Here is a 27362-nt window from a genome sequence, read left to right as displayed (position 1 = left end):
AAGTGTACGATGGATGAGGATTTGGAGGTAGGTATGTTGGATCACCAGATGGGTAGTACGGCGGAATCTTCGATGGTTAAATACGTTGGAATCTCAGAAGGATGATATGTTGGGACTTCGGATGGTTGATACATGGGTATGCTTGGCGGGTGGTAGCTTGAATGCCTTCGGGGTTCACTTGGCTTTTATAATGTTTTATTATTATTTTATTCAGCCATTATGCCTACCTTCGCTTGGCTTACGAAAACCCCAAATACTCGAGCGGCACCTCAACACCGTTTCACCTTCTTTATCTTCTTGTTTAACTCTTTTTCTCGTCACTCTTCCTTTGGCATGCAAATCGATGAACACCAATACTTTACCACTCGTCGGCACACTTTATGAGACTAATCGTCATGATTTCGGGAGATGGAAATCTTCTTCTTGGCAGGTACGTTGGTGGAAAGTGGCACGAAAAACGAGGAAACGGCACGGTAATCGATGAATCGAGGCACGGATTTCGAGGTGGATCGATAATATGAAACTTGGGACTTAGAGAGATGTTAGTGAGAGAAAGAAATGTTGATTTTGATGTGTGAAATGCAAGAACCCGGACTTTCTATTTATAGGCAAAGTCAGGGGGCACATCGCGATACACGATGGCCCTTTGTCTGAGCCCGTCGCGTATCGTGACATAGGCTCTCTGAGTCACAACGTAGACCTGCTATGTGGCGACACGTAGCAGGCGTTGCGCCATGTGGCGACACGTGGCGGACGTGCTGCCACGTCGTGACACGTGGCGGAGGTTGTGCCACGTGTTGACACGTGGCCTTAGTGTTAGACAACCCATCGCGATACGCGATGGGCCTTTCTTCTGATCCATCGCGTATCGCGATGGGTCAGGGAATCAGAAATTTTTATTTTAAACCCTAAGGTTTGAAATTTGACAGTTTTGGTCCCTTGACTTAGGAAACTTGACGTTTTGAACCCGAAACTTTCACGATGTTACATTAATTGTCTTAACACATTTTCCATTCGGATTTTAAGTTATTATTTAATTTGCTAATTTAAAAAGTTCGAGGGCTTCTTTGTAATTAAATCATCCTTTTCAAAGTCCGGGGACCATTCTGTCATTTTATTAAACTTATAGTTCGTTATCCAGTTTCTTAGCGAATTGGGGTTCATTCTTTACTTCTGTCTTTCATAACGACTTGACTAATTCATTACCTAATAACAAATTGACCTCCATAGCGAATTGGCCTTTAAAACGAAATGACCCTTATAACGAATTGGTACTTATAACGAACGACCCCTTTTATAACGAATGACCCTTCTAGCGAATGAGGGTTCATTCATAATTTCCCATAACGAACTGTCTGATGAATTGCGTAACGAATTGCTTAACGAATTAGGCTAATTCGTTATTCTTCCTTAACGAGTTACATGCTAGTTCGCTATTTTTCCTTGACGAATCGCCGTGACGAATTACTGCTAGTTCGTTAATTTTCCGCTAACGAATTAGGGCTAGGTCAGAGAATGTCAGAAACATTCTTTGACACCTTAACCTTGTACCTGTCTTTTTCGGCGGCGCCTTTCCGGCGCCACCATTGCCGGAAAACCGGGATCTCGCCGGAAAAGCGAGACCTCAGCCGTTTCTCACCATTTTTTCATCGTTTTTCGTCCCGTTCGTTCCATATCTAAGCTAGGGTGACCCCTAAGCTCATCTTTTGATCAGTTTATACCCGATTACATCCGGATCTCACGATTTTAACGGTTTAGGGGGTCGGCTCGTCGTTTCACGACTAGATCTAGCGGGTTTGTATCTATACAATATAATACTATCATTACCTCGGGTTGATGCTCGGTTTCTCTTGGGGATTTCGGCCAGAGAGAGAAACAATATGAGAGAGAGCTAAGTGTGTGTTTTTGATGGTGTATGGAGTCAGTGGAAATGAATGGATTAATGCATAAGTTTGGTTTATATACAATGGGTCATGGACTCAAGCCCATGGTCTTTTCTTCCTTTATTTTAAATCCAAGTCCATAACCCATATCTATTTAACCCAACACTAGCCCGACTCATAATAACTCATATTTTTATTTTGTTAACCGAAATGAGAAAACGGGATGTTACATCTGAAATCAACGCTCTATGTGCTCGAGTACGTAATGTACGATAAGTGGTTGCTGTATTTGATTCTTTATCTGTATATATAGAAAATGGTTCAAATAAAATAATTTGTTTTGCAAGAATTGTGAGAATGCCTTAAAATAGAGCACATCATCAAAATAGGACATTATAGTTTTTAGAAACTCCTAATCTCAATCACTAGATCCTTTATCCAAGGGTTTAGAATTATTATTATGCTTCTCACAAAAATATTGTTTTTTTCATTAACTCTGCCCTGTATAAATATATATATATGTGTGTGTGTGTGTGTGTGCGCGCGGTGCGTGCGCATGGATAGGATCAAGAGAAAACTTCTTTTAGAGAGAAAACTTAAAAACTCGTAACGAATTATTCTTATATATATATATAGGGGTGATTTAACGTACAATAATCTCTTAACGTACATTACGTTCGTGAAATACGCTCAAGGTTAAAAACACTAAAACGTTCAAGCCAAATTCTCAACCCATAAACGTTCAAGGTTAAACCTTTAAACGGTCAGATTTAGATCTTAAACATTTAGGAAAAAAACTTAAACGTTCAGGCTCAAAACCTAATACATTTAAGGTCAAAACCCATCACTCAAAACATAAAATTGATCTATTAAAGCTTCATATTGATGATAAAATGGATCACTTTTAAGGTTAATTGATCAATTAGGTTCAGCAATTTCAATTTCAATTAGTCAATTTGATCAACTAACCTGTGAACAACGATTGATGGTCGTAACGGAAGAGGACGGTGCACACGACGGTAGATGATGCCCGTGACAGTGGACGTTGGACTTTGACGGGACAGCAGAGGCGGTGGACGACAATCGATTGTGTAGTTCTGATTTTTTGGGTTACCGTGTGTTTCCAATTAATGATAAAGGATGCCACGTACCTATATATGATAACATATGATTGTACTGGATCATTTATCTATACACACACACACACATAGGGAGGGGATCTAGAGAAAACTCTTCCTTAAAGAGAAAACTTAAAATCTCATAAAAAATTATTTTTAATTAAAAAGAAAAAAATATTTTCAAATTTATGTTTTTTCCATTATTCTTATATTCTGTTACTTCTCACTAGAAAAAAATTAAAAAATAATGATTTTATATATAATTTACTATAAAACGATTACAATGAAGTGGCAGGCAAACGGGCAACAAGCTGCGCCGCAACCCCCTTTTGAATAGCAAAACCAATCCTGCTAAAAACGAAGCTTTGGGACCTAGAAGCTGAAGAGGTTCCGAGTACGAAGCGCTGAACCCTACTCAAAAATTTCATAGCCTCTGGGGCCAGAAAACCAAATGTATCAAAGGCAAATGGTAGAAAGACATGTTGATTATCTAAACAAGCTTTCTCGTGTTTAGCAACTTTGCCCGATTCAGCCTTCAACGCAGCCTGACCCACAACAAACCCACGGTTCCTGAGCCCAACAAGAGGAGACACTCCTGTAAGATCCACACAGGCGTGTTTCCCCCTGCCCACCCGAACACAAGAATATCAGCTGGTCGTAAAGTAGACCTCCCTTCAAGAGGATCCGTGAGAAAGTTAACAGGGGCCTCCTTTTTAGCAAAAATCCCTGCCCGTTTAAGAACATCACACAGAACATCCCTAACCAAATCATATATGTATTTAAAGCCAGGCAATTCTTTGTAATTCTTTGCAATTATTTGAAATGCACTTCATGGTCACCAAAAGAATCCAAACAGACCTTGCGACAAATTGGGCAAGGTTCATTAGTCAGGAACATAGGGATCATTAACCGGTACTTAAGGATAGCCCGATACTCCAAACCCGACATACGCTGGCCTAATCCTTCAATGGGGATGGCCGTCAGAAAATCTTGAGCCCGAAGGCATTCAAACACCGCCTTTTGGCGAGGGGATAGATCAAACTTCACTTCTAAACTCTTGACGATTCCACTAAATAAGGCACTCGCCACAACATGTTGGGCTTTAGGTGGGGGGGAGGGCGGTGTCCTAATTAGAGAACCCGCTAAGATCAAAATATGGAAGTGAAGTACGTAAAAGATCCATCGCACACCCATAATCAGAGTCCAAACCATAAATATCACAGCCCCGAAGAATATGGTCTTGCAAACACCACGACTGTGCTCTCGAAGCCACAAAATCATATGTAGATACATCCTCGGCTGAACAGAGACCCATCCCCCCCATAACGGTTCGGAAGTGATGCCAACCTCCATTGGATATCCCCAAAGAACGGACCTCCACAAACCACGATGTCCTCAATCGCCCTTCGAAGACCATAGTCAAATATAGAAACAGCTTCCCCCACATACATAGGTTGGCAGTTCTCAAACCGAATAAAAGTTTGGCGACTCCCATACATGAGCGAAGCAAAAGAAGCTCGCATTGAGGATCCCAAAGTCTTGGGAGACAACTCATCAGTTCCACAGCGCTAGATGCCTTTTTCATAGTCAAACTGCTGATAAACCCCGCATCCCGGCTTACAGCACCACCAAGGAGTTTCACACCAAGCACCGGACTTCCAATCCGGCAAGGGAACAACCCATCTTGTACCTTCACTCCATTGCTTGTTGGCCAAAATAACTCTGTTTTCTTAACGTTTAATTCAAGAACCAAACAAGGCCCCTCAGACCTGATAATATCTAATGCTTTGCCCACCTCTCTAGTATCCCCAATAAACGTGCCATCATCCAAGTAACAAACATGAAAGAGAAGCTTGCACCGATCTCTGATTTGGTGAACAAGTGGGTGCAAAACTAAGGCAAAAAGGAGAGGCCCAATAGGATCCCCCTGTTGAACCCCAGTGGTGGATTTAATGTAAGTATCACCCACATATAGCCTAGCCAACTGCCCATATAAAAAAGCCACCCAAAGAGAAATGGAAGGACATCGACTCCGGACCTCATGTAGAAGGGTCGTTGTAACACCCCGCAACCGCAGCGGAAACGTAAACGGGAAGCAACAGACACCTCTGATATCAACCACATTGTTTATAAAGAAAACTGAATACATTAATATACCTCAAATTACATTATCTTGTATTTCATTACCTTCTAGGTGATACACACATCATACAATACGATACATAATTCTACTTATTATAATGTATCCTAACATTCCGCACGCAAATCTTACACACATCAAGCACTTAGCACGTAAGCAATCACTTCATCTTAGTTGTACCTGAAAAGCATGTGAGAAAACGGGTCAACTACGAATAGTTGGTGAGTTTCACAATTCGAGTAAACCATGATAAATCGTTATCATAAAATAATATTATTATCGATGTAATTATGCTGAGCCCACAAGTGAAACCTCTGACTATCACACACAACCCCCGTGGCATATCCCCCGCCCACGGAACTGCCCCAAACCGCTATGTCTAACATTACATAGCAAAATATATATAACACCCAAAATAGACATGTGCAACTGGCTGGGAAACATCAGCAAATCCATGCCGGACCAGTTGGGTTTGTCAGACCAATAGTACTATCCATACTCTACCGGCTTTCAGTTAATCACTCGTGTTCCGGGGCCTTAGAATGTTAGCAACTCAGACAATTACCATCTTAGTACATTTCCGTACGATTCCCGTACAATAAAACATATATAAATCCACGCAAATCCATGCGTTCAGTATGTACTTAAACATTTCAATAAAAACATGCTTCTGCCCCGAGAAAATATTCGAAAACAGTTCAGAAAAAGGGGCTCGTGAAACTCACCTTAGCACATGCAAGCAGGTAACAACAATCATTATCAGTTAACACGTCCAATCTGTAATATGATCCCTACGATCGTTACTATACACTCATTATTAATATAACTTTAACCAAGTTACCGGTACATCTGGGGACACTGTTAACCCAGCACTGTACCCGTTCTGGGGGCAAGGTTAACCCAGAAACACTTCTCCGGACTCAGATTGTGATATCGTTTGGAGTTCCATGGTCATAATTACTATTAGTTGTTTTTCTCGTTTTGCGTGCCTAGCACGGTTATTCGTTTTTACGTTTCAAAAAATGAGTTTGGTCACACACGACCCGAAAATAGTCGTTGACTGATCATTTAATTAAAGTGGTGAAATTAGAGCTCGGTTTAGACGCCCCGATTGGCCGCGGGACCCGTTTCCGTCTTTAGCGTACCGGAAACTGTTAAATCGGTTAAAATACCCAAATCACCCGAATTATATTCGGATGATTCATTTATACTTGTTCAACTCTATTATATGAAAATAGTTCATTTTTAGGGTTTTTATACACCAGTCAGTTCGTTTAGACGAACTTTACCGGTTTATGCGTTTTAGACTTTAAAAGTTTGTTTTTATCTTCTTTTTAGCACAAATAATTATCCGTTTAACCTCGGATCTTGAAATTTTGCACAAATCACTTTTTGACAGTGGGGAATTTTATAAAAATATTTCCAGAATTAATTTTTATATTTAAAATTTATTTATCTATTTTTAAACACCATTTAAACACTAAATATGTCGTAAATACCAAACTATCTTAGAAAAATCCCAAATTTCTCCTGTATGTCCCCTGCTATCCACATAGTCCCCTGTAAGTTTTCCAGAACCAAAATCTTCTTTTACATGCCATTTTCACTAAAACCAAGCTAGAAAACCCTAGAACTCGTTTAACCGAAAAGCCTACTTAGACTTCCCCAACTGACCTCAAATTTTGTGTGTGACTTATACATGATATAAAAAGCTTATCTGCAAGTTTCCAGAATTTTTCATGATATTTAACTATTTTTCACCAATTTTGGCCAAAACCGAGCATTAAATTCACCAAATATTCATCCTTTGTCCAAAAATTACCAAAAATTCACAGAACTCTTATTTTCATGTGTAGAACATCCCTGTAAAATTTCATTACCTAACTCTAAACCATCAACAATCTGTCCCAAAACACATACACCGAACATAAACCGAATATACCTTTCGTTTTCCGCCACTACAAGCTACAAACTTGTCTTTCCGCCTTATCTACCACTAAACACAGAGCCTACAAACAACATACCACAATACCAAGCAAGTTACACTCATGATCAAGCCATTTCTTTCATGGTTTCGGTTATGATTCCAAAAAACAAAGATTTAACCGTAAAAATTCGTTTTTGATTCGTTTAACTCCTTTCTTGGACCAAGATCCCTTGTATAACCCGTATACATCACTTGATCATGCAAGAATCGGTTTTCATCATTGAAACCTCATTTTCTTGCAAACCAACTCAAGAAACGAAGATGAACACGTGCATAACTCGATCATTACCTTGTTTTTCTTGCTAGAACTCTCGGTTTTTGGATGAAATAGTTGAGAGAATTGATGGATTGTTGAATGTGTGTTTAGAATAAAGAAATGAAGCAATGAGGGACTTGGTGGAGTCCGATCGGAAGTATGAGGGGTGGGGTGGGACCCACCTCTTCTATTTTTAGCCACATATTCGGATTTCGGCAATCTGGATAATGTTTTGGATAATCTGGTTCAGTTCGTTTTTCGGTTAAATTTTTAATTCGGCTTAAAACGAGGCTAAAACGGTCGTTTTTCGGCTTAAAAATGAAATTTATATAAAACCGATTTAAAAACTTTAAAAAAACTTAAACCATGACATTTATTGACTTAAAACATCATATTATTAATTATTGCGCATCTTTTTCGGCTTGATCGATCATCTCTTGCTCGGTTTGGTATTAAAGGTTTCGTTTAATGTACCGACGTACCATTAAATCGAAATTCTTTTTATGTGCTTTAATTCACTTATCCCGAAGCTTTAATACTTCGTAAACATCACTAAATATCATATATCTCGTCTATAATTGAACCCTCGATTCGTTCGGGTTTCAATGACTATCGATCGATTAATCGCATATTCAATACGATGAATTATATATTCACGTACGATCAATACAGTGAACCATGTATTCTCGTATAATTACCATGGTAACTCATGTACCCGACATTAAATATGACGTAACTATTGTCTACCGGTTAGGGTATACCGGGTTTCGTCGGAATCGTTACATTCTCCCCCCGTTAAGAAATTTCGTCCTCGAAATTTTACACGCTCACTATCCCTTTCCGAGAGAAAGGTGGGGTTTTTCCTTCAGAATTCACCCTCGCGTTACCAGGTATAATCTGGTCCTCGCTGTGAATTCCACTTAATCTTAATCAATAAAGCTTGGTATGTCCAAACTGTTTAGTTTTCCCGTCTACTATCTCTACGGAATTATTTATGATATCAGGCATGTCTTCCATGAGTACCTCCATTACTGGTACTTTCGTTGCCTCGTCGCATAGGTACTTTTCAATCCGTATACATGGCAAAACATCATGTATAGTACTTAGCCCCTGGAGTACTTTAATCGATAGGCTAAATGACCAATCATGGAGATAGTCTCATGAGGTCCAATGTATTAAGGAGCTATTTTCGGTTTTTGCCAAACCTCATATCACCTCTCTAAGGTGATGCCTTAAAAACACCTTGTCACCTCTTTCCAGCGACAATGGTTTCCTTTGAATGTTGGCATAAATCCTTTGCCAATCTCGCGCTGCTTTCAACATATCTTAATTATTAGAAATCCTATTGGTTGTTTCTCGAATCAATTCAAATCTTGTGGCTTGAGTGACGCCCATTTTCAATTTAACAAATTGGTAATAATTACTTCACCCATAGAAAGCTTTAAGCTCTCGATGCTTCCTTCCCCGCCTTCCAATATTGGAAGTAGGATGACTATTTCGATCTGAGATAATTGAAAATGGTATTCCACGACGAGATACCATTTCACCATCATGAATTTGGGCGAGAATTCATTGTGGTAATCGACATGGATTGGGATGAAATGCGAGGATTGGTTAATCGATCCGCGATTACCCAATTTACCTCATGCCTTTGATATATCTTGGGAATTTGCGTCCCAAAATCCATTGTAATTTATTCCCACTATCATTGGCGAATTTTCTGTCGTTGTGGCGTTCCCAAGGGTTTTCGGTATGCAGCCTTATCTCTTGCATAACTTAAATATTCACCAACATACGTAACCATATCTTTCTCCAAACTCGGCCATTAATAAAATCCTTTCAGATATTCGTATCATCAATAGTCTAATCCGATCCCGGATGTATGGAATATTTCGATCTATGCGCTTCGTCCATGATTAATTCATGAAGGTCATGGAGGGTCGGGATCCAAACCCGATTTCTGAAATAGAGCATTTCGTCCACGCGTTGTTCGAAATCCTTCTCATTGCCGTAAAGTCCCTCCTTTTCCAATTGTTCCTCTTTCAACGCCTCACGTTGAGCGACTCGAATCAGATCCGAAAGGTTCGACTGGACTATCATCCCCAGCGCTCGCACTCGCACTGGCTTAACCCGATCTTTCCTACTCTAGGCATCGGCTACGACATTAGCCTTGCCGGGGTGATAACGGATGTCACAGTCATAATCGTTTAACAACTCAACCCATCTTCATTGCCCCATATTCAGTTCTTTCTGATCGAATATGTGCTGCAAACTTTTATGATCGGCGAAGATGGTGCACTTCGTACCGTAGAGATAAAGTCTCTAGATTTCAAGTGCGAAGATAACCGCTCCCAGTTCTAAGTCGTGAGTAGTGTAATTTTTCTCGTGTACTTTTAACTGTCGGGAAGTATAGGCTATAACCTTATTATACTGCGTCAACACGCATCCTAACCCTCTACGCGATGCGTCACAATACGCGACAAAACCATCGTCTCCGTCGGGGAGACTTAAAATCGGCGCTTGGCACAATTTTAATGGTTTCCATCTTATTTGGATCTATGTGAAATCCTTGTTGCTTTACAACATGACCAACGGATTATGCCTTCTTTATTCAAAATCACATTTCGAAAACTTCGCGTACAACTCCTCTTGCTTTAACACTTCCACAATTTTCCTTACACGTCGTTCGTGCTCTTCTTTACGTTGCAAATATATCAAAATATCATCAATGAATGCTATGACAAATTTGTCAAAATAAAGTTTACAGACTCGGTTCATGAGTTCCATGAATGCTGCCGGCGCATTTGTTAGCCCGAAAGGCATAACTAAGAATTCATAATGGCCGTAGCGAGTCCGAAACGCTGTTGTTGCAACATCCTCTTCTTGGATTTTTTCCATTTGGTGATAACTATATCTAAGATCAATTTTCTAAAAATAAATCGCCCCTTGCAGTTGGTTAAACAGATCATTTACTTCGAAGAAGAGAATACCTATTCTTGATTGTCACTTTATTCAATTCTCCCTAATCAATACATATCCTAACACTTCCGTCCTTCATTTCCCAAATAACACTGGTGCACCCCATGGTGACTAACTAGGTCGTATAAAACCTTTATCCAATAATTCTTGCTTTTCAGTTGGCGCAAGTCGGTAAGATGCTTTAGCAACAGGGCCAGCTTGAGGTATTAAATCGATTTTGAATTCGACCTGTCGGGTTGGCGGTAATCCCGGAAGTTCTTCTGGGAAAACTTCTGGATATTTAAGTATCACCGAAACATCTTCTATATGTTTTCTTTTAAATACTTTGGCAATCGCGTTTGTTAAATACACCACGTCTTCTTGTCGTAAATATTATAACATCTCAAGATGAGATTAGAGTGGTAACATAATACCGTACACTTTTCTCTGTGTCGAATCGCTTCATCGTCCGAAGGAGAGCTTCTAATCATCTTCTTTTCATATTTGGTTTCAGCTTCATGTTGAGTTAGCCAATCCATGTTGACTATTACGTCAAAACTTCTTAACTTTACTGGTTGTAGGTCAATAAGGAAAGGTTAATCGTTCAGAATAATAGGACAATTCCGAACAATTTAGTTAACCATTAGGGATTTACCGTTAGCGATTCTATAGTATAGGGTTCTATAGTTTCACTAATCGGTATCTTTCCAAATGATAGGAGGTTAACAGGAACTAACTTCTATCGACTACCGTAAAAATATCACTGAAGCCTATTGATTTAAAACTACAACGTACTTAACACCACCTTTGGATCATGACGTGCTTTATTCGAATTACTCACAAAAGCACGGCTCCTTGCTTGATCAGAGGTTGATGCTTGTCATGAGGTTCGTCTTCCAACGACACCTTGGTTCAACTTTGGGCAATTTCTCTTGAAACGTTCTGTACTGCCACATTCATAGCAAGTACAACTGTTTGGCATAATTTGATTTCTTTGGATGGATTATTATTGAAGATGTTGGGTTCGGAGTGGTTGTACACGAATGGGTTGGGGTTGCCGGTTCACATGGCTTCAATTGGTTCTACAATTAGGGCATTACGTCCATCTTTACCACACCCGTGGCCTACTATCACTCGACATTCTTCTTCCTGCCGATGACCATATTTTCCACATTTAGGGAAGGACCCTTCATGCGGTTCATGTTTTCACACTAGAACTAGTCTTAGTATAATTCTGGATTGTAGGGCATACCTACTTATTCACAAGTCTATTTTGCACTATACCTTTATCATTTCTCTTCTTTAACACTCGACGTCTCACCTAACGTCCTTCCATTCCGCTTCCCATAAAGTCGAATATATCAATGCTGGCTTGTGACACAACCCTTCCAAATGTTGTATATTTTACAGGGTTGACTATACTCCTTATCGATGGAGTTAGTCCCAATATAGCGCTCACTTCGCTTAGTTTCAGGAGTAATTAGCCATGTTACCAGACATGACAATTCCTCCAAACGATTAGCGTGTTCTATGTGATCAGCACACAACATTTCTATCTTCCATAGCTCAGTTTCCAATCTCTGAACTTAATTACTCGGATAAAAGTGCTCTAGCACAAGAATTTTAAATCCTGACCATATCATCTGAGTAATAATTTTCTAACTATAATTTTGTACCATCGTGTTCCATCACGATACAACATAATCTACCGACATATCTGTAGCATATTTCACCACACAATGTTCTAGACTCTTACCAGTATCCTTAACCATTTCGATCTTTTCTATCCACTCGCTAATCTATTCCTCCCTTTACCATCAGTGGACTATTAATAATTTCCTTAACACAACCGATAAACATATCCTTCATACCGGATCTAATTCATTACGACTACCATTCATGTTTAGTTTATAACTAATACTTGTAGTCGTAACAGTATTCGGTGGTACAATATCACTCTTAGTAATAACACTAAGAATTGAAATATTCATAATCATGTGATTGCTCGATCTATAATTCTGCGATCACATTTGCATCAACACTAGCAGTGATCTGTGATACGACATTCGGTATCATCATCTGCTATCTTTGAGCAATCAACTGAATTATATCAATCTCCATCATTGGAGTTACTCTCTTTATGTCATTCTGCCGTACTCATCCCGTACGCAGTAATCAATACTAATCTCACCGTATAACTCGTTATCAGCTCAATCATAACAGCAGGTACACATACACACCAAATATTATCATACATATTACACATACCAGTATCTAGTATATAAGTCCCACAAGTATAATAACATATGGACTTAACCTGACGTCGGTTAACGTTCAAATATGTTTCATAATCCTTGTCACCAACTGACATATAGATCTTTCTCAACAAAGGTTAATGTTTAATATACTTGATTTCAATATCCTTCTGCATGTCAGCATAACCGATACATGCTCACCGTGAGCACCAAACGATTACGTACCACGGAGTTATAATATCCGTGTCTATTCGTATATCCTGCATACACGGTATACCACCTACGAACGAATAACCAACTATGCTATAATGATTTCAACACCTCTTTGTGTATGGGTAATCATTCTATTCGAGTATACATGGGTATAGGCATCTAACGGATGTAAGGTTAACATAGGGAGTTGCAAGGTTCAAGGTAATCGCGCAACATGGGTTGCCTTCAAATATTATTAATTACTATTAGGGGAAACTCTATCACTTGCTCAGTCAATGTCCTCAGGCGTTCTAGGTTTGCTAAAATCAGAAATTCTCGATCTAGAGGTGGTATGTCTCATATGTTTGAGAGTGAGCAATACATATATATATTTCTATATATTATTTTTATCTGCTCATTTATTATCCATTTTATTATTATTATTTTATTTTTATTTTAATGGAACAAGAATGGGTTCAGGTACAGGTCCGTCCGTACGTGAGGGTCGGCGGTTCGGGTGAACATATGGGGTTATTAGGACATACGGTACCGGTGTTGGTAGGGTAAGGGATTTATCAATTTTGGTTGGGAGTGACGGTTACTAGATATTTCTGGTTAATGTCAAACAGGAGATCTAACTTGGTACTATCATAACTATAGCCCGATAAGTCAGACTTATCATCAACCGATGCTCTAGAAATTTCAGCATCCTCGGTACTTTTATTATTTCATCCCCCGGTTCCTTATCCGGGTCCCATTTCTCAATACATGTACCCACAAGATATGTACATATATATATATACACATTAGCACGTATAAATAATATTATATACTTTACACATATGTTGCCATTTTTACCTATTAATGTACCCAGTGACTTCCCCTGAATTCCCTCGTGCAGACAAGTCTGTTATTATGTTCCGGACCATAATAACTCACTTGTCCATTCAAGTTCATCCAGATCCCGTCACTATATATATTATTAGTCGATATTCAGATCCTATAATACTTGAGCTACTGGTTATATTTTTAGGTGTCTTTTAAAGACATCCTAATTCTTTTATAACCAATGGCTCTGATACCAACTTCTGTAACACCCCGCAACCGCAGCGGAAACGTAAACGGGATGCAAAAGACACCTCTGATATCAACCACATTGTTTATAAAGAAAACTGAATACATTAATATACCTCAAATTACATTATCTTGTATTTCATTACCGTCTAGGTGATACACACATCATACAATACGATACATAATTCTACTTATTATAATGTATCCTAACATTCCGCACGCAAATCTTACACACATCAAGCACTTAGCACGTAAGCAATCACTTCATCTTAGTTGTACCTGAAAAGCATGTGAGAAAACGGGTCAACTACGAATAGTTGGTGAGTTTCAAAATTCGAGTAAACCATGATAAATCATTATCATAAAATAATATTATTATCGATGTAATTATGCTGAGCCCACAAGTGAAACCTCTTACTATCACACACAACCCCCGTGGCATATCCCCCGCCCACGGACCCGTGGCATATCCCCCGCCCACGGAACTGCCCCATACCGCTATGTCTAACATTATATAGCAAAATATATATAACACCCAAAATAGACATGTGCAACTGGCTGGGAAACATCAGCAAATCCATGTCGGACCAGTTGGGTTTGTCAGACCAATAGTACTATCCACACTATACCGGCTTTCAGTTAATCACTCGTGTTCCGGGGCCTTAGAATGTTAGCAACTCAGACAATTACCATCTTAGTACATTTCCGTACGATTCCCGTACAATAAAACATATATAAATCCACGCAAATCCATGCGTTCAGTATGTACTTAAACATTTCAATAAAAACATGCTTCCGCCCCGAGAAAATATTTGAAAATAGTTCAGAAAAAGGGGCTCGTGAAACTCACCTTAGCACATGCAAGCAGGTAACACAATCATTATCAGTTAACACGTCCAATCTGTAATATGATCCCTACGATCGTTACTATACACTCATTATTAATATAACTTTAACCAAGTTACCGGTACATCTGGGGACACTGTTAACCCAGCACTGTACCCGTTCTGGGGGCAAGGTTAACCCAGAAACACTTCTCCGGACTCAGATTGTGATATCGTTTAGAGTTCCATGGTCATAATTACTATTAGTTGTTTTTCTCGTTTTGCGTGCCTAGCACGGTTATTCGTTTTTACGTTTCAAAAATGAGTTTGGTCACACACGACCCGAAAATAGTCGTTGATTGATCATTTAATTAAAGTGGTGAAATTAGAGCTCGGTTTAGACGCCCCGATTGGCTGCGGGACCCGTTTCCGTCTTTAGCGTACCGGAAACTGTTAAATCGGTTAAAATACCCAAATCACCCGAATTATTTTCGGATGATTCATTTATACTTGTTCAACTCTATTATATGAAAATAGTTCATTTTTAGGGTTTTTATACACCAGTCAGTTCGTTTAGACGAACTTTACCGGTTTATGCGTTTTAGACTTTAAAAGTTTGTTTTTATCTTCTTTTTAGCACAAATAATTATCCGTTTAACCTCGGATCTTGAAATTTTGCACAAATCACTTTTTGACAGTGGGGAATTTTATAAAAATATTTCCAGAATTAATTTTTATATTTAAAATTTATTTATCTATTTTTAAACACCATTTAAACACTAAATATGTCGTAAATACCAAACGATCTTAGAAAAATCCCAAATTTCTCCTGGATGTCCCCTGCTATCCACATAGTCCCCTGTAATTTTTCCAGAACCAAAATCTTCTTTTACATGCCATTTTCACTAAAACCAAGCTAGAAAACCCTAGAACTCGTTTAACCGAAAAGCCTACTTAGACTTGCCCAACTGACCTCAAATTTTGTGTGTGACTTATACATGATATAAAAGCTTATCTGCAATTTTCCAGAATTTTTCATGATATTTAACTATTTTTCACCAATTTTGGCCAAAACCGAGCATTAAATTCACCAAATATTCATCCTTTGTCCAAAAATTACCAAAAATTCACAGAACTCTTATTTTCATGTGTAGAACATCCCTGTAAAATTTCATGACCTAACTCTAAACCATCAACAATCTGTCCCAAAACACATACACCGAACATAAACCGAATATACCTTTCGTTTTCCGCCACTACAAGCTACAAACTCGTCTTTCCGCCTTATCTACCACTAAACACAGAGCCTACAAACAACATACCACAATACCAAGCAAGTTACACTCATGATCAAGCCATTTCTTTCATGGTTTCGGTTATGATTCCAAAAAACAAAGATTTAACCGTAAAAATTCGTTTTTGATTCGTTTAACTCCTTTCTTGGACCAAGATCCCTTGTATAACCCGTATACATCACTTGATCATGCAAGAATCGGTTTTCATCATTGAAACCTCATTTTCTTGCAAACCAACTCAAGAAACGAAGATGAACACGTGCATAACTCGATCATTACCTTGTTTTTCTTGCTAGAACTCTCGGTTTTTGGATGAAATAGTTGAGAGAATTGATGGATTGTTGAATGTGTGTTTAGAATAAAGAAATGAAGCAATGAGGGACTTGGTGGAGTCCGATCGGAAGTATGAGGGGTGGGGTGGGACCCACCTCTTCTATTTTTAGCCACATATTCGGATTTCGGCAATCTGGATAATGTTTTGGATAATCTGGTTCAGTTCGTTTTTCGGTTAAATTTTTAATTCGGCTTAAAACGAGGCTAAAACGGTCGTTTTTCGGCTTAAAAATGAAATTTATATAAAACCGATTTAAAAACTTTAAAAAAACTTAAACCATGACATTTATTGACTTAAAACATCATATTATTATTATTGCGCATCTTTTTCGGCTTGATCGATCATCTCTTGCTCGGTTTGGTATTAAAGGTTTCGTTTAATGTACCGACGTACCATTAAATCGAAATTCTTTTTCTGTGCTTTAATTCACTTATCCCGAAGCTTTAATACTTCGTAAACATCACTAAATATCATATATCTCGTCTATAATTGAACCCTCGATTCGTTCGGGTTTCAATGACTATCGATCGATTAATCGCATATTCAATACGATGAATTATATATTCACGTACGATCAATACAGTGAACCATGTATTCTCGTATAATTACCATGGTAACTCATGTACCCGACATTAAATATGACGTAACTATTGTCTACCGGTTAGGGTATACCGGGTTTCGTCGGAATCGTTACAGTCGTCCTATCTACTAAGTTGAAGGCATTGGAGAAATCAACAGTAAGCATAGCCAATGACCCATCCGAATGAAACTGACTTTGAAACCTGTTCCCGCTATGGAGCACGACCTCTGCCCCACTGGGGACTCCCGCCCCAAATTGAAAGTCACCGAGGTATTTAGCCATCTCCTTCCCGACACCCCTCATAGCCACCTTAGAGACCAACCGCCTCCAAATGGCCCCAACGGCAATAGGTCTTATCCCATTGTCCGGTTTAAGCAACGACGTAAGTGGGGCAGACTCAACAAACTCTGCCAACACCTTAGGACACCTCCCCTCCAAAAATAAAATTAACCACCGCAGAGATAGCCTTGAGCAAACCATCCGCAATCGGAGACCCCTCTCTGCACAACGCATCTAAAATGTGTTGGGCTGGCAAACCGTCCCGCCAACACGAAGTCCCTTGGGAAAGATTTAATGCACCCAATCATACTATCAACGTCCACTACAAGGGGAGACTCAGAAAGCAAGGAAACAGGCATAATCGGAGGTGCCATGATGGGATGCTTAGACAAAAAATCGTTCAAAGTATCCTTACCAAAAAGTGCAACCCCTGAAGAGCATAATACATTGACCGCAGCAGTGAAATTCCCGTCTGCAACTTTCCGCAAACATTGTTTAACATTAGCGCCCAACACGGCGGTACTCGGGGACAAACGCCTCACCACCCGGAGCATCTCCAAGGGATTGGTCAAAAAGCGATATAAGGAGCTCAAAGAAACCGTCAAGGTCACCCCAAGCAGATAGCGACCGTTGAATAATTCGGCATTGCTCAGACTTTCTATTGCTAGACCTGCGTTGCTGACGATTAGAAGGTCTGAAAACTCGTAATGTGCAATGTGGTAACAACAAAAATTTCACCCATGCCTCAACAGACTCTGGCATAGCTGCCACCTTACCCAGAGCACCCACTAAGGCTTGGGAAAAAGCCATACGACAACTATGAGGAATCTTTTTAACAGTCGTAATAGGAAGAGTGAAGACACGCTCAAGGAGAGCTACATCCACCTCCACCCTCCCACCGCGACAACTTCCCTCCGAACATGTGGCTTCGCAATCCCCACTATAAATTCTTCCATATCTCCCGTGACACACTTGTACCAGACCGACCCGTCATCATGATGGCACCCCCGACGAAGAGCATGTGACTCCATACACGCTCCACACATCCACCTACGCGAGACCTTAAAAGCCTCACCAACCGAAATAAATAAATCCAAATTCGTCGAGATCGCCTCCCATAAGGTCTCTTTCTTGTCATCCGATGACAAATGAACCCGCTTAATATGTGCGGCCAATTGAACCCCCTTGGACCCCGGTAATCCATCCGGGCAACAGTGGAAGCCTCTAAACAGACACGGCCAAACAACCTCCTCAATAACCCCGGTCATACCACCCCCGCCCAACGAAACACCCCGGTTGCCACGTACCACACCAAGAAAAATAATAATAAAACAAAACTCGAGTTGAGTTTGAGGAATGAACACCCGAACGAAAGAGGAAAGAGGAGAGCAACCACCCGTTGACCTCCCCTCCTCAAAACACCAAAAACAAATATTATTTCATTGAGGCATTTTGTCGAACACCTGGCGGACAATCAGTTAAGATCTAAGTAACGTAAACAATATAAACCCTAAGTAAAACCTACTACTAGTAAAATCATGTCAAAATTTACCTATATCGGTGGAGGAATCTGATTTTTTGATGCCAGTGAAGACTTTCTCGGCTTTAGCGGCGGTAGAGTGGAAGGCCGTACGAGCTTTAAAAAGGAATCCAGTTGACGAAGAAGCTGCCATTTTATCTGGCTTACGAAACTGAAGGCATGTTTGGAGGGAAATGATAACGTGTGTATCACCCAATGTATATTATTATTATTATTATTATTATTGAAGAAGAAGAAGAAGTAATGCACATACGTATTATTATGCGATATTGTTGTATTACACATGTGTATTAATATGTATTTTTATGTGCAATAGTGTTTAATTGCATATATTCAGTATTTGGGTATTGTGTATGTGTAGTAGTGTTGTATTATATGCAAAATAAATAAATAAATAAATAAAAGTCGATGTAGTGCACATGTGGATTAATGTTGTATTACACATACGTACTAATGTGTATTTGATGTGTGTATTAGTCAAATATTGCATATATACAATTGTGTGTATCAAATGTGTGAAATAGTGTTGTATTCGGATTTTAGCCCGTGTTACACACAGGTGGAAAAACATATTAACAAACCATATAAATATAGACAACATATTCAACCAACACAAATATGTTCCAGGTAAGATGATACTTTTCGGCTGGCAAAAGTAATAAACTAATTAATCTTTATACAATAGAGTATAAGAGATCAATATAAAACTTTAAAAAATATAACCAGCAAGTTACCAAGATTATTGTGCAAATTTCGCAAATATTATAGAAAGATATTACTTTCAAAAACTCTTCATTAAGAGATGACAACAACTTCAACATAACTAGTTTGTGAATGTTCAAATCATTTCCATTTAGCAATCTAAACAAACTGTAAATGACAAATATTGTTATAGAATAAATGTAACATATTCAAAAATATTAATAAAAATATATAGGAAGAAAAAAACCAAAAAAAATGTTATATAATTGTTTTTGTATTCTTCAATTTCAAATAAGTAATCATTGATAAACACACAGCTGACATCCGAGCCAATTAAATCTCTTTGTTAATTATTGATTGAAATAACATAAGTTTCATTTAAACATCAATAAATAAATAAAGGTATATTTATATATAATTATTATTTAATTAAACTTTTGTTTTATTTAGCTTTAAAGACCTTTTAGTTAAATGTATTAAGTTAAATCAAATCAATAAATTTTTGGTTCTACTAATTTCACTAATTAATTGTAATTAAAATAATATAGAGATAATTAAAATTAAATCAGTTTATTTTAATTTTATTACATAGAAGTCATTCGCTATATAAAATTTTATTAAAATGACTGCAGTTTGCAGTAAATTATGTTTCAAACTCATTAACATCATTACTTTATTTAAAATCAATTTCATTATATAATTCTTTTTTCAATTTTATACATTAATCTTGACATTTATGCATAATTAAAAATTGCTCAAAAATAAAAAATGGAGACTTTGTTAAGATTAGAGACTAATAAAAAACTACATAAGAGTTGTCAAATTCGATTCTTAAAAACAGGTATAAATAAATGTATAAATGATTGGAATGTATCATTAAAATTAAAGATGATGAATATTTAGCTTAAATAAGCAATTATAGTGAATATCTAAGATTTTTTAAATATAAATTTATAATAAGTAATAAACAACATATTAAATTGGTGAAATAAATTAATCTAAATTTAATACAAAAGATGTTAACTTTCTAGTATAATCAAAAGAAAACTATTTATATTTTCAATATACATGAAATTTGTCATTTACGCTAATTAAAAATTGGTAAAATATTAAAGATGGAAAGTCTGATCACATTGAATACTACAAAAGATTGTTACAAAATTCGTCAATTTTGGTTTGGTAAAAACAGAAGTAAATAAATGTAAATATTATCATAACAAACTTTCCATTTTTTAGAAGTTTAATAACTAAACAATATACTATTAATTTTTTTAATTATCCCGAAATTATTGTCAAGACTTTTGCATCATACCTTATTTAACAATAAATTTCAATAGATAATTATTTTTTTTTAATTTTATACATCAGTCTTGGCATTTATTCCTAATTAAAAATTTATCAAAAAATATGTAAAGTATTTATTTTCTATTTTGTTTATTATTTTATTTTTTTAATTTAGCTGGAATAATTTAGACGAATCGGTAATTCTTGACATTTATGCCCAATTAAAAATTGGTCAAATATAAAATATGTAAAGTCTATTAAGATTGGACAATATTAAAAACTATAAAAGAGTGGTCAAATTCTGTTCTTAAAAACATAAATAAATTAATGTATAAGTTATTGGAATGTACCACTAAAATTAAAGATGATGAATATATAAAATAAATAAGCAATTGTAGTAAATATCTAAGATTTTTTAAATATAAATTGGAAATAAGTAATACACTACATATTAAATTGGTCAAATAAATTAATGCGTATTTAATATAAAACTTATTAACTTTCAAGTATAATCAAAAGTAAATTATTTAAAATTTCTAGTATACATCAAATTTGTCATTTGTGCTAATTAAAATTTGGTCAAATATAAAAGATAGAAAGTTAGTTGAAATTGAATACTACTAAAAACTACAAAAGAATGTTACAATTGTGGTCAATTTCAAATTTTAAAAACAAAAATAAATAAATGTAAATATTATTATAAAATGCGATCCATTTTTTTGGAAGTTATATGAACTAAATCCAAACGTTTGGTCATTTTTACCCAAACAAATTATACCTATGAAATTAGTAAATGGCCAATTATGATAAGAATATAAATATTTGACTCTTGATTTTTTAATCATTTACATATTAACATGCCTCAAGAATTTTAAATCAGTTACATATTGTTGTTTGTATTACCATAAATGTAATTGAAATCTGTATAAGGAAATAAAAATTGTAGTCAAAACTATAATAAAAATTTGTACACGTATATTTTGTCAATATTTTTTCAAATGTGCATTATTGCAACTATACAATTTTTTTAATAATAGTAAAATTAATAAACAAGCATGATTCAGAATAGTCATTCCAAAACCAGCTACCAGCTTACCATAATGGTCATAACCTACAAAGCCAATACATAAAAATTGCTTTTATAGTGATTTTTAGGTTATAGTAATTAAATAAATCTTTTAAACTTTTTCTAAAAAGACTAATAACCTTAGTGTTACTGCTAATCTAATATATTAAGATGGTGAACACCAACTCTGTTATATTATAAATAAGTGTTAGATATGAAAAATAACTATATAAATTAGTATATGAAAAACTAAATTATATATGCTATATATATTTTGTAAGAAAAATGTTAGATTTCAATCTATTTAATACCAAATCACTCCTCGCTTCTCCTGTATATACTATATTAACTGTAAATACGGCATACAGAAAATAATATTGAAATTACAAGCAACTAAAATACTCACCTTCTAATTGAATCTTTTGGCAACCGTTTAGGGTTTTGAGATCGATCACCAGCCCATTGTCATTTGCCTTCTTTCCAACCAAAAATAGTCATCATGGAGATAACTATAAAGCAAGATGCATATATTACAAATAATTGGATGTTTCATGTTCAAATTAGGGTTGATTAATGGAGAAATCATATGAAATAACGTAAAGAAACCATCAATCAAAGATGAAAACCACTAACTATTTAAGAATTGAAGTAAACATCTTAACTTGATGATTCGATTCTCAAGCAGCCGCTCATCTTGCACATATTAGAAAGAGAGAGGGAAATAGAAAGAGGGGTGAAAATAAAAATGTTTGTTATTTTCTAATGTTAAGGTTTATATACTATAAAGAGTGTGAGTTGGCATTAATAAGAAAGGAAATATGTTACATGACATCTAGGTGATATCTATGTGGACACCATAGTTGAAGGATATGTGGACAATTGTATTGCTATAATAGTATTGTAAGATTCTATCATTACAACAATCTTGCATCTATGCAATCCACACTATAACACATGTAACTACACCGACGAGGTTATCAACGAAGTTTTTTTTATTGTTTTTGGAACAATGCCAGCATATAAGAATATTGGGCACGGTTCCACATCTCCATTCTCTCATGTCTCTCCTTTTCGGCCCGCTCAGCATAGGCCCCCATGAAGGTCCGATGGTTAAATAATGCACACGAATCCTCCGACCAATTTTCATATGTGGAAGGCCTATACCTTTCCACCACCTCATTCATTGACTCCACATGAGCCCAATTATTACCATACGAGTCATACCCAGCCAAATTATTTGACCATCAGACCTTCATGGGGGCATATGCTAAGCGGGCTGAAAATGAGAGACATGAAAAAAACAAACTACAAGAATTTTGTTTTTAAAAGTTAAAAATAATTCCTTAAAAGTTTTTAAGTTTTCTCTATAAAAAGAGTTTTCCTTTGAACTCACCCCTATATATGTATATACGGGGTGGGTTAATGTAAAAACAATAGTTTTGAGAGAATATAAGAATATATATAGGCCATTGGATCATAAATCTAGCAATTGAGATTAGCGGTATCTAAAAAGTGTGTCTTATGTGCTTTATTTTCTAGATTTGACTATTATTCTATAATAATCATCACCAGATGCTTATTTCGTGTTCGAGTAAAAATTATATGACGGTGTAACCCTTCGGAATTTTATTTTAGTAGCAGTATTATCAAGTCTCGTTATTCGGCCATACTAATTCAACAGTTGTACGGACTCATTAATTTAACGACCCATTGATTTTAAAATGTTGTATTAATACCGCTAAATTAATCTAAGACTCATTAATTTTGAAATGGAAAGTTTGAGGAGTTTAGGCTATCCTATATGGTGAAGGGCTTCGAAAGCCCTCTCCAATGTCACGTGGGCACTGGTGGCTTCAAAGCTCCGTCACAAAGATGCCCCTTTATGGTGAGGGGCTTTGAAGCCCCTTAATTTTTTTATTTTTATTTTTTTATAAGTTTAATAATACAACAAATTGGTTAAATACAATAATAATAAAATACAAACTAAATTAAAATTAAAAACATATACCTAAAAAAACAACTATTTTTAGTCGTCGTCGTCGTCGCCGTTTTCTTATATGTTTCTCCAAATATTTTTAACCAAATCGGATCGAAGACTAAAATTCGTTTCCTTTTTTCGTATTCTTAATAAATTAGCAAATTTCTCATCTTCGTTAGCTTTGTCATCGGATCCAGCGCATCGTTGTACTCGTCCTGACATATTGCTCTACCCGAGTCCTCAGTATCATATTATGCAAGATAATGCAAGTGTACATTACATTTCGTAACTTATCCATTTACTGAATACGAGTCGAATGTCTAACTATAGACCAATGTTTCTTTAATACCCCAAATGCCCTTTCGATGTCCTTTCTGGCCAACTCGTGTTTTTTCTTGTAATATTTTCTTTTATCATCAGTCGGGCATGTAAAGCTATGAACCAACGTGGCCCAATCCGGATAAATGTCGTCGACTAAATAATATCCGTATTCGTAGTTGACCCCATTCGTGGAAAATGAGTGTCGGGTCCAACTCCGTTTACGAGACGGTCAAAAAGAGGAGACGCATTTATCACAGCTATATCATTGTTTGCACCGGGCATCCCAAAAAGCGCATGCCATATCCAAAGATCAGCGGACGCAACAGCCTCAAGAATAAATCTTGGTCCATCATGATCACCCCGATGATATTAACCTTCCCAAGCAACTGGGCGGGCTTCCCAATCCCAATGTGTGCAATCAAGACTACCAAACATCCCAGGAAAACCGTGTCTCTGTTCATGCACCTCGTATATTTTTTGTATGTCGTTTTGAGTCGGCTTCCTCAAATATTTTTATGATATAGTTGAGGAATACTTAATTTTAAATTTTTAAGATCAGTTTATTAATTTTGCATTTAAAATTCGAGGATTTATAAATACATATTAAAAATGATAATAATACTCACATTCGCAGAACGTGTGAAGGGCTTCACGAGCCACTGTCTCCGAAATTTGTAAATACTCTTCCATGGCGTTGCTCGTGGTCCCGTACGCGACTTGACGAATCGCTAACGTGCATTTTTGCAATGGAAAAAAACCAGGTCTACCTCTCGCGACATCCCGTTGTTGAAAAAAACCATAATCGTGTTCTAAATCAGCAACAATTCGTAAAAAAAGTTGGCGGCTCATCCGAAAACGTTACCGGAACGTTCCGAATCAAAAGTCGCGCCCGGCGAAACATAATCTTGCATCAAACGTTCAAGAGCACCTACACGATCCCGTGGTAGATGAGGACGTCTTATTCGCGGTTGTGAGGTTTCGCAATGCTCGACTAAGACTCAGGCAGCATCTAGAATAGCACTAAATATCACCTCATCCCCTGAATCCGAGTCTGAAATAATGTCGGGATGGGGGTAGAAGTCGGGTGTCGCAGATGAGTCAGAAGACATTTCTTTGGAGAAAAGTATATAAGTTTGTAGATAAGTTTGAAGATGTTTAAGTTTGAGTGAATGATTATATATATATATATATATATATATATATAATATTTTTTAACCGTTGTAAAGAGCCATGAGGGACGGGGGCCACCAATTTTGTTCAACTGCGCCGGCCGTTCAAACGACCGGATCCTCGCCGCCCACCCTCCGTTCGCTCTCCACTGCGGTGTTCGCCGCCCTCGGCGCCCGAAAAACCACCGCCTCGGCGCCTCATAGCTTATGACCTTATAGGTTAACAAAACTCGCTAATTATACCTCTTAAACATGTATCTTTTTCAACATAGAATCCAAAAAGCAAGGTTATAGACAAAACCATTAGACTAGTTGTGAAATAACTTCACATAATACATATAAAAGTTTCACGTTAAACATACATGCAACATATAGTTACCACAATATTTTGAACTCATAACTTTTTAAGAACAATAATAAAACTTACGGGCTTAATATCTTAAACCCATTTCTTCATCTATCAAATTTCCATAGTTCTCAAACAACTTATCAATAATTTCTTCACCAAATTGTTGGGAGAGCATCGACTCTTGGATGGCTCGAATGGAGGTTTCCAACGCGGTTCCTTGGCTCATATAAGGACCTGAGTGTAGTACATTGTCGAACACTTCAAACCGCTCAACTTCAAACGACCCTTCTTTCGTTACTTCGTCCTCTAGTTCGTTCATCGAGGGAGCATAAAAGTGGGTATCATACTCGTCCACCCTTTCTCGCTTGACTTCTCCCTAAGTGAACCATAACAATGCACATTAAGAACTCTAATATACAATCCAAGTTTGTCATAGTTTTAACCAGTCTCAAGCACTGATGACGCAATATCATTGATAATGGTTGCTGAAATAATAATTATGAACTGATAGAATTGTTATATTATTATTCTAGATATGTTTATATTAATTGTAATATATTATCTCAAAATATGAGATATCATTGTACAACCTATTTATAGGGAAAGATTAACCAGAATGTTTTTGTGGAAAATGATACGTTCCTTCATGGTATCACAACAATTTTTTCTAGAACCCTAATCACCACCATTGAAGAAACACGGATCTCCTACCCTTGACGGTTCTTAGATCCAATGAGTCCACAGGGTAGGATACGGTTACTTACCAATACGATATGAACTCAATTCCCAAAGTCCAGTGACGTGAACCTGCAAAACAGACACCGTGAGCTCGTTATTGGAAGGACAAAAGGGGGTCTTCCCGTAACCACCCTCCGGCGTGAGAATAAGTACAATTCTGATGAAGATAACGTACTTAAGTAAATAGTGAAAGTACAGTGGGAGTGAATATGAATACCTCATGATGGTTGAGAATGTATTTATAGCCGAAGGGTGTGGGAAGGTGATTAAGCCAGCTGTCACTTTGGAAGATACTCTCGTAACCACCTGGACACGTGTCCTCATACTATAGGTTTAGTTTATACGTTACATGTGCATGTATAACAACCTAGACACGTGTCTTCACAGGATAGGATGATAGACAACCCGGCCATGTGCACGGTTATAACGGCCTGGCTAGGTGTCCTTTACTGATTGGCTGAGACGTTATGTATTACTCAAGAAAGCATCTTGGTAGATCTTCTAGAATGTTATTGGTTAATGACAGCTGTCCCGGTGCATTACCTCATAGTTATTTACGTGGATGGATACTTCATCTTGCGGATGACTTCTAAGGGTGCCAGGATGTTGGGGTTCTATGAATATTTTATACTAAGTTAACCATTTAACTAGTCACAATTAAGGCGGAAGCGTGATATAAACAAACTACACATATGTATCCATGTGTTTATATATGTATATATTACAAGTTTATAGGAAATGTGTACATGAACAACATAATTTATTCATGTTATAAGATTACCAATAATCTATTTATTAGAAACCCGAAGCAAGGATCAAATGATACGAGAAAGACTAAACTATCAAAGCTATAAACACTTACATTCTTAACCCTTTAAGAGTGTAGTTGATGTTGAAGAAGATGATGATGTTGAAGCTAGACTTTCAAAAGAAAATCCTCAAACAGAATATACCCCGAGCCTCCAACACACACCGAGCTATGTTAGGAAGCTTGAACACGAGAAACCGAGACCCGAGCCTCTTCTTTTGTTCTTGGCCGA

At 37.1% G+C, this 27362-nt stretch overlaps 1 long non-coding RNA gene across 1 annotated transcript; it reads left to right on the top strand.

Annotated features, from left to right (window-relative positions):
- Nucleotides 1-4486: 4486 nt before the first annotated feature.
- Nucleotides 4487-18467, top strand: LOC143607419 (uncharacterized). Its single transcript, XR_013148967.1, has 2 exons — nucleotides 4487-4587; nucleotides 17940-18467. It is a non-coding gene; the product is annotated as an uncharacterized LOC143607419 (long non-coding RNA).
- Nucleotides 18468-27362: the final 8895 nt, after the last annotated feature.

Source organism: Bidens hawaiensis, unplaced genomic scaffold (genome assembly GCF_021521415.1).
Source record: "Bidens hawaiensis isolate Kalapana, Puna unplaced genomic scaffold, B.hawaiensis_p1.1 tig00081942_1, whole genome shotgun sequence".
Lineage (NCBI taxonomy): Eukaryota > Viridiplantae > Streptophyta > Magnoliopsida > Asterales > Asteraceae > Bidens > Bidens hawaiensis.
This window is presented reverse-complemented; position numbering and strand designations above follow the sequence as displayed.